Below are 17,439 nucleotides of genomic sequence, written 5' to 3' on the forward strand. Positions count from 1 at the left end.
GCAGGGATGGAGATAAATGTATATTGCAGGGGTGGGATAGGGTAGCGATTTTAGAGAGCATGGTAGGCAGAGTTCTAATATGGCCCTTGCAATGGGTGGTTATAAGCCTGATAGAGTGTGGTGAGGGTGATGGACTCTTACTGCTGTGATTAGGTTGCAGTATATAAAACTCTATCAGCTGACTGCAGTAGAGAGTCTCTTGCTGGCCTTGCAGAAGTGAGGTGCTGTGTTTGAGAGAGTCTGCAAGAGACCAGTAAGACAGCTACAGACATAGATTGCAAGGGATGATGGCTTGGGCCAGGGATTGGATGTCAGGTGATGAGGAATGGTCAGGTTCTGGAAAGACTGATAACTGAAAGTATAAGATTTAATGACAACTTGGCTGTGTGGTGTGACAGAAAGAGGAACAGAAATGCTGACTCCTGAGTTTCTGGCCAACACAGCAGGAAGAAAGATGCTGCCATTAACTGACAGAAGAAAGAAGAATGTGGTGGGGACACGTTTAGGAGAGATCAGGAACTCAGTTTGAGATGCTAATGACATGCAATGGAGACATGGAGTTGGCTATTGGATACACCAATCTGGTGTTTTGGAAAGATGGCCTAGAGATATGAATGAGGAGGTCATTAGCATATTTATGGTATCTAAAGCCATGAGGTCCCTAAGGCAGTCAGTATAGGTAGGCAAGAAAAATATTTTAGACCAGAGTTTTGGTGCTCCAGTAAAATATTTTCAATTATTTTATCTCAGTGATTTTTATGTTTCATTATGAACTTTTATTCAACATTTGGCTTAACTTAAAATGTTTTTCTATTCCCTTCTAGAACTTCAGCTCACTTAAAAAATTTTTCTGTTTGTGTTTTGTATACTGTATTATATATTTAATGGAGAAGAAAAATCTTAGACAAATTAAATTTAATGTAGGTTACTTGAGAAATGAATGATTCTCAAATTGGGAGGCCCCTGAACCAGCACAGGTTCAGAACTCCAGTGCTACCACGTGGTGGAAGATTTATGGACAGAAAAAAGAAAGTGGTGTACAGAAAACTGAAGTGAGGTGCAAAAACAACCAGATGAGTTACAGCTCAGCGTTTGCCTTATTTGAACTTGGTTTGTACAGGTGGCTGTTTTTGATTGGCCAAAACTCAGTGATTGACACAAGAGTAGATGACAGTCTATTTACACATCCAGTTAGGTTGCAGTTTACTATGAACTGAAAAACCTTTAGGCCAAACTTAAAATGCATAAGGAGGCAGCTATAGGCTAAATTTAATTTAATAATTAGATCCTGAGGGGAGTGGAGGCAGGAAGGTGGATATGAAACCACAAGACACCACATCTCCTGATAAGAAGATTCTAGCACCAACTAGAAACAGTCTACACCCATGGTAGCCTCCTTCCAGAGGGCAAATAGACATATAAATAGAACATCTCCTTCCAATCCCAGATGAACAAAATCAAGCAGAGTATTTCTATACTTCTCCCTTATCCTCAACTTCATTACCAAAGAATCAGTGTGGTTTTTCAAAATGGAATTTATGGAAGACCCATGGCTAGCTGGGTGTAATTTGCTATATTTCTTCAGTTATAACTGTTTAAACAAATAGATACACAGAAATAGGAAGATAGACTGTCAATGAGGATAGACAGAAGATTGAGACTGCAAGAACAGAGCATTTGAGAGTAGGTGAGAGCATAGTCTTGGGAGCCCTTGGAAATCTACCTTTGCTGAGTGCACTGGGGCCAGTATGTTTGCAGCTAGAGGCTTGTAAGAGTTGATGGCAGGAGTGGGGAGAACCATGTCCCTCTAAAGCAAAAGACCTCTACCTGTAGATCATTTTTTTATGTAAGTAATCCCTGTAGTTAATAAATTTCTTTTTTAGGCTAGTTACATCTTTACTCATATATCTTAAAAATTAACAGTTATTTCATAGCACTTTCTCAGGTGCTATTTTTCTTCTTTTTTTTTTTTAACCTGATATTAGAAACAGCTGTTTAGTATTGAATTGCTTAAAATGATAAGTAATTCTCCAAAGTGGTACCATTTTTTAAAAGATCCGTACAGATCATGATATAACATCTTTGGGAACTGAAATAGTTATTCTTACCCTTGCTGGTTCCAAAAAGGACTGCAAGCAGCAACCTTTGAGAGTTTGGGTTTTCAGTAGTTTATTTACTGTAATGAGGACATTAGCCCAGGGCAGCCAGCGGAGCTGACCTTGTCACCACGGCGAGTTAGCAGTGGGGTCAGAGAGCAGCGTGATTTCACTGTGTACACCCTGACTTTCAGTGCTAAAAGTCCAGAATAGCTCTCCACTTGACCTGCCATGGTCATTTGCTCAGATCTGACCAGCAGATGTGCAGTGCTGAGGATCTGGTTTTAGCAGACTGCGTTGGAATAGGTTTGAATAGGTCTACTCTTCTTATACCTTGATATGTCTTTTTTTGTCTTTTCTATTTGGGGTTATGTTCCTTTTTGGTATTTAAGTAGATACCATTCCTGATCTACAGATTATGTTTTAATTGATTTTCCTTAAACCTATGGAGACAAATTGTTTTGTGTCATTTGAGAAAAACACATCAAGCTTTTCTCTGCTCCTCTTACAGTTTTGTATGTTTTTCAAAGCATGGCATTCTCAGTGCCCTTTTGAAGTTGAGTGAATCAGTTGAGCTCTTATGTGACAGAAGTGACTTTTTTCTTCTAAGGTGCACTGGCCTTGCTGAGAGCCAATCCTAGTCAAATGAAGCATCCTCTTGTAAGTAGAACACTTTCTTTAGCCATCCGGAGTCACACATGGGACCCACTCTACTTCTAGCTATGATCAGCATTGACACCTGTTAATGTGCTCTGTGCAAGAAAGGTTAAACACCCTCAAATCTCATGTTTCATGATAAAAATTAACAATTTGTGGAAACTGGAGAGAAACATTGACTGCATCAAAAGTTGTACAGTTGGAGAAAAAGGGATTCATATTTATGCCCTGAAGTTTCAGCTTCCAGTATTTATTAGAGATGGGATTCCACTTGATGTTTTAGTCTAGCCTAGGTCAGGGGTTGGCAAACTATTGCCTATGTGCCAAATCCAACCCTCTGTCTGTTGTGTAAATAAAGTTTTATTGGCACACAGCCATGATCATTTGTTTATGTGTTGACTATGTCTGGTTTCACTACAGTGGTGGAGTTGAGAGGTAATAAGAGACTGTACTGCAAGGCATAAAGTATTTACTATCAGGTTCTTTATGAAAAAGTTCACTAATCCCTAGTTTAGTTTATATAACTTTTTTAAAAACTAAATTTTTCAGTCACTAAATAATTTTCGAATAATTGATACTTTTGGCTTTTTTACTTTGTCAGGATGAGTCCATCTAGAAGATAGCCAATAGTTTAAAATAAGTGTAATTTAAATATTTGGCTTTCTAGTGCCATTTCAATTTCTGCAGGTTGTTAAAATCTATTTAACTTAAGCATAATGTAATTGTATAATAAAGTCAGACCAAGAGAGAGCACTGACATTTTATATAAAACTAAGTATTAGGTTGCATTTTCATACAGCCTGATAACATTTAAAACTAAAATCTTCATGAAGGCATAATTCATGTATCTGCTAAGTGCTCCCTTATAAATTACCCAAGATGACATGTTTATGGCCAAATGTGAAGGTTGGATTTGCTTTGATGGAAATCACATGAGAACTTAGTTTGTTTCAGGTTCATGTGTGCATGCATTTCTGTGAAAATTTCATCATTTCTTTCTGGTAGGTTAAATTGTCATACTAATGCATTGTTTATTTGAACTGATGCTCAGTTTTTTGTAGGCTTTTGGTTGTTGGTGTGTGTTCCAGTATGGTAACAATGGGTCCCCTTTCCCAGCATTTTCCATCCCACCCCTGCTGTAACAGCAGCATGTAGTCACAGGGTCTGGAACTCTGCGTTCATGTTCTCTTCATCACTTCTTGTGCTTCGGGGACTCAGCTGGGACGCAAGGCCAAAAATGAGGAGGCCCTATGTTTTTACTGGAAATGATCTGCCTTTCTTTCTGTCTAGAGCTGGTAAATGAGGGCAACACAGGAATGGCGTTAAGTGCTGCAGGGTGTAATTACCGCTTGATTTATTTACACCATGGCCGAGGGGTGAGTCCACTGCCACGACAGCACACTCAGCTGGGCTCCCTGGTCATAGGCTGCCTAGGGGGCTCTGCTCCTCTTTGCTGATCCTGCACTTGGTCACTGCCCTCCTTGGTGAGAGCACCGGACAGATGAGCTCTCCAGGGTGACCTGGCTGGGGCCCCTCGAGCACACACTATGGGCACAGATACAAAAGTGCTGGGCTTGTTGATAGAGTGAGAATTGTCAGACATGGACCTGCTCACTCATGTGTGCACAAACACAGGGCACATTTAGGCAGCTGAGCACAACATTTTTGGTAAGGCTGCCGTTCTGTATTTCCTAGACATTGGGAAATTAGACTATAATTTATTTTCCTAAAGAATATGGCTTTCAGTTTTTCTTATTTTTTATACTGCTGTGAGCCAGCCTTAAGGATCCAAAATCTCTCAAACAGACTGTTTTAAATCAAGAATTCCCCTTTTCTCAGCCTCCACCCTTTTCTCTGTCACCATCTTAAGCCCCTAGGAAGGCCACGCAGTTCAAAAATAGTCATGTGGCTTCATGGTTCAAAGGCACCTCTTGGGGTCCACTGCCAGCATGCTCCCAATTCCACCTCTTACTGGTTGGTAGTCCTGAGGAAGTTAGTTATCTCTCCATCAGTTTGCTCAACGGTAAAATGGTGACAGTAGTATCTGCTTCTTGGAATGTTGCAAGGATTAAATGATTAATGCCTTTTGGCATGGGACCAGGCACATGGAAGTTGCTCAGTAAAGGTTAGCTATTCCTCGGCTGTCGCTAAATGATTCACCTGATGCTTGTGTTACTTTGCTTCCTCCTGCAGTCCACAAGGGTGGCCTCCAACCTGCATTGCTTTGACTTGTCCTATGTAGTGTCACTGAGACCATTTTGCCCCGTGGGGCCATGGGGAGAGGCTATTTTGTCGTTGACATGTTTTAGAATTGTTTGCATGTGGCTTTATTATTGTTTTTTACATTTTGTACAGACAGTACACGCCCTTATTAGTTGCAGGGGGATTGATTTCACCTTCTCTCCTCTTTTGAAGCTATGAAATTGCTATAGTGACAGCTGTTATTATTTAAGAAGTAGCTGGATCTTAATGAAATTATTTAACTTAAACTCATATAGTGAGGAAGGAACAGAACAGATAGTCAAACCCAAGACTGTTTTTAAAGACTTCTTTGACCTCAAGATGCTTAGCTGTGAGTTTAAGAACAATAGCAGAGACAAAAAGGAAAAAAAAAAGACAATTGTGAATACCACAGTCATATAAAATAGATATTAATTTCCTCCAGAAAGTGGCTTTATTACAAATGTGGGACAAATAAAAGAAAAATTGGTAAGATAAAAGCTGAAGAGGCAAAAATACTAGTTGAAAACAAAAAGAAAGATGTTTTAAGTCAATGTTAACAGCGATTAACTTTAAAATAAGGCCTGTGTATGAATAGGAAGAATTATTCTCAGGTCCTTATAAAATAATCTCAATATCAAGGCACAGTATGACATTGAAATACATAAACTATAACCGTCATAAATGCATGAGAGATTGAGTCATTTTTTTCTTTAGATATGCATGATATGCTACATATAAATAAGAGGTTGAAAGTTTCAGTGGGATTTAAAATAAAAATAATTTTATTAGGATGATCAAATCAGCAATAAAACCTCCTTTAAAACTTTATAGTAATACCATATTTGTAATGTTTTGTACAATAGGGTTTTTTGAGGTAAAATTTGTCAATCTTAAATGTAGAGTTTGATAAATTCTGACAAATATATACACTCAGGTAATCACCCTAATAAACATATGGAATATTTTCATCATCCCAGCAAATTCTCTCTTGCCACTTTTCAGTTTTCCCTTTCTACCTCCAGAAGAAATCATTGTTCTGATTCTATAATGGAATCCTACAGCAAATGGAATCCTACAGTAAGTGCTCTTTGCACTGGTTCCTTTCATTTAGTAGGATGTCTTTGAGATTCATCTCCCTCTTGTATCAGTAGGATTGTGCCTTTTATTGATGAATAATATCCATTGTCTGGCTAAACTATAATTTGTTTATCTGTTCCTCTGTGAATGGATATTTGAATTGTTTCCAATTGTACAGTTTGAATAAAGTTGCTGTAAATATTGTTGAATAAGTCTTTTTGTGGACATTTGTTTTTATAGATCTTGGGTCATGCCCATGATTGGAATTGCTAGGTCATAGTGCAAGGATTTGGGTAACTTTATAAGAAACTGTCAAAGAAGCTTTCCCATTAGCAGTGTGTGGGAGTTCCGGTTGTTTCACATCATTGCCAACTTTTAGTATCGTCTTTTCTTTTTAGTTATTTGGGTGGCTATGGAATTGTGTCTCATTATGTTTTTAATTTGCATTTCCCTTATAACTACTGACGCTGAGTACTTTTTCATATACTTACAGATCATTTATGTTTGTGAAGTGTCTGTTCAAGTCTTTTGCCCCCTTTTTAAGTTGGATTGCTGTTCTTTTGTTATTGATTTGTAGGAGTGTTTTTTTTTTTCTGGTTAAAAGTCATTTTTCAAGTATATGTATTGGATATATTTTCTTTCATTTAGTTTTTTCCTTTTTATTTTCTTAAGTGTTATTTGATGAGCAGACATTTTAATTTTTGTTAAAGAGCAGTTTATTAATTCTTTCAAAACAGTTGATGTTTTTGCAACTCTAGAACATTTTTACCTGCTTTAAGTTTGCAAAAATAGTCTCCTGTTTGCTCTAGATGCTCTATAGTTTTAGTTTTTAAATTTTAGGTTTGTGATCTACCTCAGATTGATATTTTTGGTGTGAGGTAAGGGTCAGCGTTTACTAATTTTTTTAAATATATATCCAATTCCTTCATGATCATTTATTGAAAATACTTTAAATTTTTCATCGTATTGTCTTAGTGCCTTTGTTAAAAATTGATTGTATAATATATATGTGAATCTATTTATAGTCTGTTTCTTGTCTTTTATTGATATGTTGGTTCTTATTAACACTGAAATGTTGGGATTACAGTGTCTTTATGGAACAGTTGAGCTGTCCTCTGGGGGAGGAGGATACTTTCTTATCAGTGGAAACACAGGCAACCTACCCATCTAGATTCCTCACCGTGGCTCACATTTCCACAAAATGTGAAACATCACTAATGCGTGATTCTGACATTGAATTTTGTAGGTGGAATGTGTTATGCAGTTGGATGACTTCAGTTTGTTCAGATATGAAAAATTTGGTGCAGTACATTTCATTTCACTGCAATTTAGGTCAGGGAATAATGCTGAAAAGAAATATATATGAAGGCATGAGTGAGCACAGACTACAGAGTGGCCCAAAACTAATAAATCAGAAAGGAAGATAGATGAACTGAAATTCCGATTAATCTCACACAACCAAGACCAATGAGACTGACCAATACTTTAAGTAACAGTGCTTTCGTATTATTTTTCTTGGTTGCCAATAGAGTATTTTTTTTCCTCCCTAACATCTTCCCCAGCAGCACATAGCATACAGTATATTTTGGGAAACGGGAAATTATTTTGCAAAAAGTAAAATGACAGGGAAGAAATTCTCTGTAAATTTCATTGCTGAAAATGAGGAAATTTTAAGGAAAGATATAGTTACAAAATGAAAAAAGATCTTTCTTCTCTGTCCCCTTCTCTCAACCTATCCCAAGCTGGGATTTGAGGAAGGAAACCCTTGCCCACCAGTGCAGGGCCCTGGCTCTGTCACCTAGGGCCTCTCAAGCATGAGAGCTCAAGCATTAGTCCTCATCAGCAAGACCACCCGTGACTGATGGAAGAGCAAAGCCTGTATGATTTTCTGCTTTCTTTACCCAGAGAAGCCAGGATCCACTCTGTTCTGTGTGGATGAGCTGCACCAATTAAGGGCAAATAAAATTAACTGAGATCACCCCCTCCCCCAACATACACAGTATAATATTCTCAGTATAAGAGAACACCAGCTACCATCTTTCTAAAGCCTGGCATTGATTTATATCACATGTTCAAATTGTTTCTATTCAATGACTATAGAAATAAATGTGAAGATCATGCTTACCCTTTGGGAGAAGACGGTTAAAATTATGAAAGCTTCTTTAGTCTGTAAAACATTGAAAATACCATCAAGCTATCAGGTGGACAGTTCCTGTTGCTGCTCTCTAGACCCCTGGAAGGGTTTTCTGCTCATCTGCCAGATACTTTGTGCCATTTCTTCCTATTACAGAATATTTCTGTGGCGTTACTTTAAAAGCCTTCTATATAATTGAGTATGCAAACCACTTGTGTAGGCTTGACTCAGACTTTATGATAAAAAACATTCATCATATGCTATCCCCTATAAGAGGAATTTAAACTCTCCTCTTCATTAGAAGGCCTGCCTGCAGTGGAATTAAAATAGCTTCTCCTGAAAGGGAGCACAGACTTGGTAAAGATCATGAGCAGTCATTCAAGAGGAATGTAATCGAATACTTGAAATTTAAATTAGCTTGTAATCTGACTTTGAAAATAAAGTACAAGAGAGACCCAAGAAAGTTTCCTGAAGGTGAATTAATGTCCTTCACACCACTTCCAGTTTCAGAGCTAATAGCATACACATGATAAAAGTAATATAGCAGTGAAACTCATCTTTCCCATGTGCTCCTTCTCCCAGGTCACTGATACTGTGCTTAGAAAAGGTGCCCTACATAGAGAGAACCCACATCTGCAAAAGCAGCTTTCAGACATCACCAGGGATTTACAAACTCTTCCAGTAATGTTTGGAGGAATAACTTCTTTTTATTGGGTCCATAAAGCATAAAATTGTTAACCCAAGAAAGAGAAAGAACCTTGAATAAGTGACACAGATTTTCTTCTTTATTTAGAAACTATTCTGATGTTCATATTTTTAAAGGATTCTTTCTCTTCAAATAACTTTTCCTCATTCTTGAAGGACACGATACATTTTTTTTTCTGTTAAAATCACCCAGTGGTAAATGCTGCAGCAGACTGACACTTCTGAAATGAAAAAGGTCCCATGGTTGTTGCAGCTGCCTTTAGCAAAATTATATAATGAAAAATTGTTTCTTTGCTATAAAAGAATACCATGGAAAAGCATCTCTGCATATATTATTGTATGTAAATTAGAAACAGGAGAAATATAGGGAATCTAGCTACAGAAAAGTCATCTCTGTTTAGGCATGGCGTAACATTTCTAAAAAGAAATTGGGGATGATCATTTTCAATAGAAGAAAAGTCTTAGCTTTACAGATAATTGCATACTTAATAGTATAGATGGAATAGAGCTCAGTTTGCTTCAAGGCAGATTTCTGTTAAACAGACTCCGTTTGCACATTAATTTCTATTGTGGAACTTAAAAAATTGGTCTCTAGATATAATAAAACTACCTTTAAAATATACACATATAAATGGAAATATCTTTCTGACAAACCCATTGAACCCATTATCTGTTAATGATACTGAGCTATGATTCACAGATATTTTGTACTGTGGAAGTCAAAATATAGCCAGGATAGGCAGACACACTGAAATATGATTGCTTTGCTTTACCTCATTTTAAACTTGATTCCCACTGTAGTGGTAACAATCCATAAAATTTCAGAAACTTGCCAAGGTTCATGTCAATCTTGAATCATGCTAATGTTTCTAACTTTATATCCAAAGAAATTATTTTCCATTTTCCCCATCACTTAAACTTATTGGCTGCTTTCCAGACATTTGAATCCGGCCATATCTTCCAAGTATATAAGAATATCCTTACATAAAATGAGAAAATTGTCCAAATAACCAAGGAATGAAATATCTAGGCCTTCCTTAGCGATGAGGACTTGTACCAGCGCCAACAGAGGCTTCCCCTAATGTCTAATAATAATCAGCAAATTGGCTGACAATTCTGAGCTGAACTTTTGGGTCCCAGCCTAATGGTTTGACTGATGGCTGGGAATGGTTAGCACATCAAAATCCTGTTTGCTGAGGCTGCTACTTACTAGCTGGTTAACAAAGCTGAGCTGCACCATGTAGGTGGGCAGTAGGCCAGATCAGATGACCAGAGCACGGGGCATAAGAATCTCTTAAGACGGAGACTTTAGAGGGGCCACTCATGAAAAATTTACCCCTTCCAGTTTTTACCTTTTCCTTGGTTGGAAGTGGGAAAAAAAATACAAAGTTTTTATTAACAATTCATATTCAGTGTTAGTAATGACATAGTAGAAAAATTAAACAATTCAGACAGGTTGACTATCTCAGCCATGCAAAGATAAAAACTATTGATGCTGTAGCATTTGCCTCAGACCTTTCCTATATGTATACTCAAAGAGATACAGCATATGTTTATACACACAGAGACTTTAACAAAACTGAGTCCTCGTACATCCATTATTTGAAATGCTTGAAACAGGAAGTGTTTTGAATTTCAGATTTTTTCAGATTTTGTAATATTTTCTGAGAACATACTGCTTGAGCATCCCTGATCTAAAAACCTGAAATCTGAAATGTTTCAGTAAGCATATCAATTGAGCATCATGTCAGTGCTCAAAAAGTTTTTGATTTGGGAGCATTTTGGAACCTTCATGCTCTACTTGTATACATTGATTTATAACTTACCTAATATTCAGCTATATTTTCATTTGGTAAATATTTTCCTATAATAGAACTTTTTGATAACTTTACAATGTTCTATTAATTTTATTTGTATGCTGTCATTTATTTAACTAATTTGCTATTGTCAAATGGTAAGACTGTTAATTTGTTTTTGCCTTATAAAGGTGTATTAGTCTGTGCTCGCATTGCTATAAAGAAATGCCTGAGATTGGGTAGTTTATAAAGAAAAGAGGTTTAATTGGCTCATGGTTCTGCAGGCTGTACAGGAAGGATGGTTGGGGAAACCTCAGGAAACTTTCGATCATGGCAGAAGGCAAAGGGAAGCAGGCACATCTTATATGGCTGGTGCAGGAAGAAGAGAGATGGGGAAGGTGCCACACATTTTTAAACAACCAGATCTTGTGAGAAGTCACTCACTATACAGTACCAAGGGTGATGGTACTGAACCATTCATGCGAACTCCACCCCCATGATCAAATCACCTCCCATCAGGCCTCACCTCCAACACTGGGAATTACAATTTGACATGAGATTTGGGTGGAGACACAGACCCAAACCATATCAAAAGGATACCATGGTAAATGCCTTTCTCTAATATTTTTGTACATATCTTCAATTATTTCATTTTTGGGGCATGTGATCCCAACTATTTCCTTAGAATGATATTTCCAAAATGAAATGGCCAGGGGTAAAGGTATACACATTTTTTTTAATTTCAAAAGTTATTCCAAATTGCCTCATGGAAAAAGTTGCACTTAGTTAAGTTCTAGAATTTCTAGATATTATTAACAAATTCTTAACAGTATAACAGTTTTCATCTGGGTTGTGCTCAGGGCATGAGGGTTATGTATTTATACTATATACATCTTTTTCAGGGAGGGTGTCAGTTTTTCTAGTATTATCTATCATTTGGCCTGGATGTTTTAATTTTACCGTCATCCAAGTGGGGAGAATTTAGATGATGTTTACTAAGTGCTAGGCACTCCCTAAATGCTTTATGTATACATTAACTCATTTAATCCACACAACGTCCTCCTCCAAATGTTCCAGATGAGAAAATGGAAGCATAGAAAAGTTAAGTAGTTTACAAAAGGTTACCAGTTAGAAAGTAGCTGGTGCTGGTTTGCGATAAAATGTAATAAATGGCATAGAAGGAGAGACATATATGGTGATATTTTTCTAAGAAGATAATTTCTCCCTAGGAATGTCATTTAAGATATAACCCTCGAAGTTTTTATATGACTCTTATCAAGACAGCTATCCTTTAGCCTCTGCTAATTTTAAAAGTTTCAGAAAGACCCTAGATGAATTTCATAGCAAATGATGTTCTTTACTTACATATTTGTTTGGATTAAAGTCTAATCTTTCAAAGTGACTAGTGTTGAAACATAATTATGAACATTCACAGCATGCATACTTGATATTCTTGCATGAATCTTTTTTAAAAAACAGCAGCATGCTTTACCCATGCAAAATGATATGCCTTGATTTTGGACAGTAAGTGCAGAGATGCATTAAAGGGCTGGTGATGGGGTTGAATGGGACTACTTCAAATTATCAGAACCTTCATATAACTGAAATGGTAGACATTACGCTTTAGAAGACAAAACTGAAATTTAGGATATTTGCTCATGTATTGTAACTTAAAATTTTATAGGAATTATTCCATGGTCCATGTAGAAAGAATCTCAGGTCCTTTAGATAGTACAGAGATGAATAATGAGGTAAACACTTTCATAACCTAGAGGATGCCTATTAACATCTGAAAACATGGTATGATTTGAGAACAGAAGGGAAGCTAAAGTCTTAGGATGACTTCTGCAACAGAATTCATAGCTCTCATTAAACAATAATATCTATTTATGATTATAATACCTAATTATTATTAGGTTGTAGTGTGTCATTATTATGGCTTTATTATATATTAGATTAATCATATCCAGTTACTATGCCCATGGGATGATTATTAATAATTTTTGTGTGTAGGAATGGATTGAGTGTTAGGAATGAGTCTGGAGTCGCTGAGCAAGTCCTGTAACCACCCTGGGCCATTTCTGTATCTCTAAGTGAGAAGATAAGAATACCTACCCAACAGCATTTTGGGGATTCTCAAAGCAGATACTATATGTGACATTTCCTTTGCAATTTTAAAGCCCTGCTCAGGTTCAGTCATTGGCATTGTTGAATCTGTCTCCTTCCCTGGTTTGGAAGGTCCTTGTCCTCCTCATCCTGACACAGCATTTGGCAAATGATAGGAGTAAATAAATACTAGTTAAACGTCATTATGAGGACAGGGAGGAGGAGCCATGATGACAAGGAACTATATGAGAACCATGTTCCGGCTGCAGCATGAGAGCCCTAGAAACCTCTTTAATTCGTACCCCTTCCCGAGCCTCGTAGTACCCTGCCCCCTTCACCAGTACTGTAAAAAGCAGATCATCTGAGGAAGAACAAAAACTAGGCTTTGAGAAGATACTCCAAGATGCACAACTGACTTCCAAACTGAGCCCTGCAGAGAAGACTTTTGCTCAGGGCTTTTGTACCCAGCAAGGTCATTGTCCAACACCATTGTCCCTCTCAGCGGGCGACCTCCCTGAGAACTCACACTCGGTGTTTGGGGCTGATGCACAGGTACTAGGGAGATGCTGAGGACCTCTTCAGGCAGTGAAGCTGCCTCATGGCACAGGGATGCCAAGTATCTGTGGAGGAGCTGGTGCCAGGGCTGCTGCCCATAGCCTTTGGAGCAGCAAAACTGACTTCAGCAGCCAGTTTCAGTCTGTTCCAGGCCATCCAGGCCACAGCTGAGTAAGTGTCTGGTATGCCACACTCTTCACAAAAAAAGAAAGACTGCCGTTTGAGTGTCAGGAACAGAAAAGGAAGGGGCACCAGCTGCCCAGACTCTTGCCCGCCAGTTGTCTTGCCCCTGGTAGCCAGAAGGAGACTTTCACAGCCTGGGTATTCTTTTCTTTTCCTCGGTGTGGGGTGATCCTGGTGGCTCCCTGGACGTGGCTTGCGTTGACTGGGGAGCGGATTGTTGGTTTCTCTGCCCAGCTCTGCCTGCAGTGACTTCATGTTGTGGCTTGAGGTCCCCTGATAGAAATGCTGCTCAGCACTCAGCCCTCCAAGCTGCCCTCCACTCCGTATGTGGGCTGGGGCCCAAGGCTCCTGCTGGATCACAGCTCAAACGCCAGTCCGTTAACATGAGCTGCGATAGCTCTACATGCAGCCAAGCCTCCTTCTCAGGCCCTGATGCTGTTCATCAGAGCAGAAACAGCTCTCCAGGACCCTTCTCCTTAAGATAGTGTTTGACCAGCAACTGAAACCGAGATACTTCCTGCCAGAATATTATGATCTCTCTAAAGTTACCAGGAACCCTGGCTTTCAACAGAATCATTTTTTATACGTGAACCCTAACTTTTTTCCACGGGGAAAAAACTGTAACAGTTCTAACAATTCTATATGAAAATTCCAGAAACACAACCTCATTTTCAGTCTCCAGGGTTAGAGAATGAGAATAGAACTTGAGGAAATCCATGCAATGAGGCAGACGGTTTCTGTAGTGCCTGCTCCTCCTTGCCAGTACAGCAAATGTAAAATGTACACGTCCGCATTCTCTGAGCCAGGAAGAGTAGATGAGAGTTTCGACTTGGCAGGTAATGGGAATCTACAAAGATCTAGAAGGAGAGAAGCTGCGGTCAGACCCTCAGGGAGCTTGAGCCAAACAAACCCTTTCCTCCTCTAGTGTGTATGGTTGTGTCTCCTCCTTCCTCCTCCATCCACTGCCCTCTGCCAGCCTCTCCACGACCTTCACAGCTCTTGAATATCTTTTGCCACACTCCAGCTGAGGAAGCCAGCAAACCTGCTTCAGACTTAGCCAGATCCTCCACCCCTCTCATGTGAGCATCCTGCGCTGAGCTACAGTTTACCTGATCTTTATTGCTTGTTAATCACTTAATGAGCACTCCCACATTACAACAGAAGCTCCTTTAGGAATCAGAATGCTGTGTTATTCCCTACAGTATTTCCAGGGTGCAACACAAATCCTTACACATAGTAAGGGCCTAACATGATTCACTGAGTAAACAAATGATTTTTCAGAATCAAAAGTGTGTTGACTGAAGTTCAAAGACAAGAGGACTCATTCCAGAGGTTGTATGCATAGGCCCCCCACAGCCAAGTGGCAATGAGAAAGATTCCCAATGAACTGTTACTCAGTTCCAAAACAAATACTGGGTCTGAACATGTTGAAAGATAAGACCCAAGAAAGGACAGTAGCTTTCTTCTTTTAGAAAGTTTCTGTTTAATGTCTTCTACTAAACAGGCATGAAACAAATTAATTAAACAGCTTTTTCAGTGCCTATTTTGAGCTAGCAGTCTGTTAAATTAAGAGGAAGGCAGAAGCTGTTAGATGTTTCCTAGAGAAATGCCTAGAAGTGTTACTAGCCTGTATCCTGGCAGCCTTCAGGGAGCTGTGCCTTAGGCCAGATCTCTGAAGCCAATTCCTCTTGGAGTTTTTACCTCCTGATAATGGTGATTGCACTCTGATAATTCACTAGGATGATGCTTCAAGGTAGCACACACAGCTCTCACTTTCTTTAGCCAATTATCTCCATCATATTTTTTCCAGGGTTTGCGTATGTGTTTGCATTCCTGCACAAGTTTTCACTCTTGAATTTATGGACCATGAGTTTCTGTGCTTTCCCTTGAAGTTCATGGTCCATGTCATTCCTTTCACTGGTTTGTTTCCCAACAGTTTGTGGTACACAAAGGTTGGAGGATGAAATGCCCCTTCGCCAATAGTCCTGTTTCTTGGCTACTAATTAATCTGGTTCCTCAGAGCAAATCATAATGCCTCTTGAGCATGTCAGCTTTTTGTAAAGTTTTTTAGCTAAAAATCAAAAAAAAAAAAAAAACTACAGAAATGGGAAGTTTGCATTTTATCTTTGATCATTGGAATGGAATTTGACTGGTAGAATATACCCACTTGTAGGAAATATGAAAAAACCCGTTTAACATTTATAGATTTGATTAGATCAGCTCTGGACTGCTAATTCTGTAGAACACATTGAGAAGAAAGAAATTAAGGGAAAAGAAGTAGATAAACAACTCTCAGAACGGAGAGTTGCATTTGACTGGCTGACTTCTCTCCCTTTTCAACCTAAATTTGCCATTTTAAATTTAATCCAACTCCCTCTAATTAAAACTTTTTGCAATTTATATTCCATAGAAAACATTTTTTAAATTTATATCATTAATAAAAATAATTAGAAGCCCTTAATTTCCTGAAAATTTATTTTTAAGATAGGTTTGTATAGAATCAAGTGAAAGTAGTGACTATTATGTATCTAAAAAGAAGTAGATGAAATAACTTGCCTTATAACAGTGAATACCAATAATGGTTCTGTGTGATTAATCAACCAACCCTACCATTAGCTTCTCAGCCTTCATGACTTCTGAATAGTATTTCTGACAGAACTGTACAATGGAGACACGTTGAGGTACTCTCTTGAGTGCTGTGATGCTGGAAAGAAAGGGAGACAATATGGAGTGGTTGAGATCACTACTACTCATAAGAGCTTAGTATAGAACCCAGAATCCACCCTGTGCCAGGCCCTGTGCTAAGCACTTACAGCTCATTGGCAGTAACTCTTCGAGGTGGCTCCTATCATTGTCTTAAACACAGAAATGCAGTTACTTGCCCAGGGTCACAGAGCTAGGTAATGGAGATCCAGAACTTTAACCCCGGCAGTCTGGCTGTGAGAATGCATGTTTTTCACCCACGTATGTATCACAGGATTTGGCTTCTAGAAGTAGTTTGGCCGTTCAGTTGTGTAGTGGCCAAATGTGTTTAATTTTTCCTTTTACAATAACTTCTGAGATCCCTTTTCTGTCCCTTATAATTGCGAATTAATCACTGTAGTCAAGATTATGATTTTTGACACCTTGATTAGCACTTTTCCACTATAGATAGAAATTTGCACGGTATTTCCAACTATACTGAAGAGAGATTAATTAGCACTTTATGACAAATATGTGGCAAATTGTTAATTAGGGCAAATAAAGACTCAGATTTTATAGCACCACTATTATTTTCACAGCATCAATTTTATTATTTATTCTTAGTGCTGGAATCTGATAAGCTTAAGTAAGCCGATAGTGCTGTACATTGATTTAACCACTCTTTGTTTCTCTAGATTTGAGGAAAATAAGAACACACTTTAAAAATCACTTATAGTTTATAAGGTGACACATTAGTCCTCAAAATGACAGGAAATCGAGATGATTTTGTCTGTGAGGTTTAATTTATTAAAATTTAATTTTCTCCTGTGCTTTGCTCCAATGGCTCTGTGCTAGCAAACTAGCTATAATTAGATTAGCAGCCTGCTAAACGCCGGTGACAGCCTGCGTCTCAGAGAGCATGTGCTGGATTCCGCATGTGCCTTTTCCTCATTGGTTGGTGGCATTGCTGCTCGCCCGTGTGATAGGTTTCCACAGTAATCTTTATGCTGCATTAGAGACATAGATACAGAGGTGCTGTACTGTGTTCTTGCAACGGTGGAGGTGCTCGGCTGGTAACGTTAAAGAAGGAATAAGGCGCCCGAGAGAAGGCGTTCGTCTTTGTTGTGGAGCATCAGCCGTTAAGGACGGCCAGCTGCTGTGGGAGGTCAGTGAAGGAGGCTCAGTTCATGGTAATTACTTAAGTCTATCTCTCACGAAAAACACG

The 17,439-nt window shown here is 38.5% G+C and overlaps 1 protein-coding gene across 11 annotated transcripts in view; it reads left to right on the forward strand.

Annotated features, from left to right (window-relative positions):
• FAM110B (family with sequence similarity 110 member B) overlaps positions 1-17,439 on the forward strand; it is a 157,805-nt gene that overhangs the window by 62,698 nt on the left and 77,668 nt on the right. Inside the window, exon 1 of one of the 11 annotated variants that reach the window (XM_054499154.2) lies at positions 17,224-17,404. The exons of 9 other annotated variants lie outside the window; for them this stretch is intronic. The gene's annotated coding sequence lies outside the window, so the exon portion shown is untranslated. Of the gene's footprint in view, positions 1-17,223; positions 17,405-17,439 lie in introns of those variants that run through there. One more of the 11 variants, XM_054499153.2, reaches the window with a different exon arrangement.

Source organism: Pongo pygmaeus, chromosome 7 (genome assembly GCF_028885625.2).
Source record: "Pongo pygmaeus isolate AG05252 chromosome 7, NHGRI_mPonPyg2-v2.0_pri, whole genome shotgun sequence".
Lineage (NCBI taxonomy): Eukaryota > Metazoa > Chordata > Mammalia > Primates > Hominidae > Pongo > Pongo pygmaeus.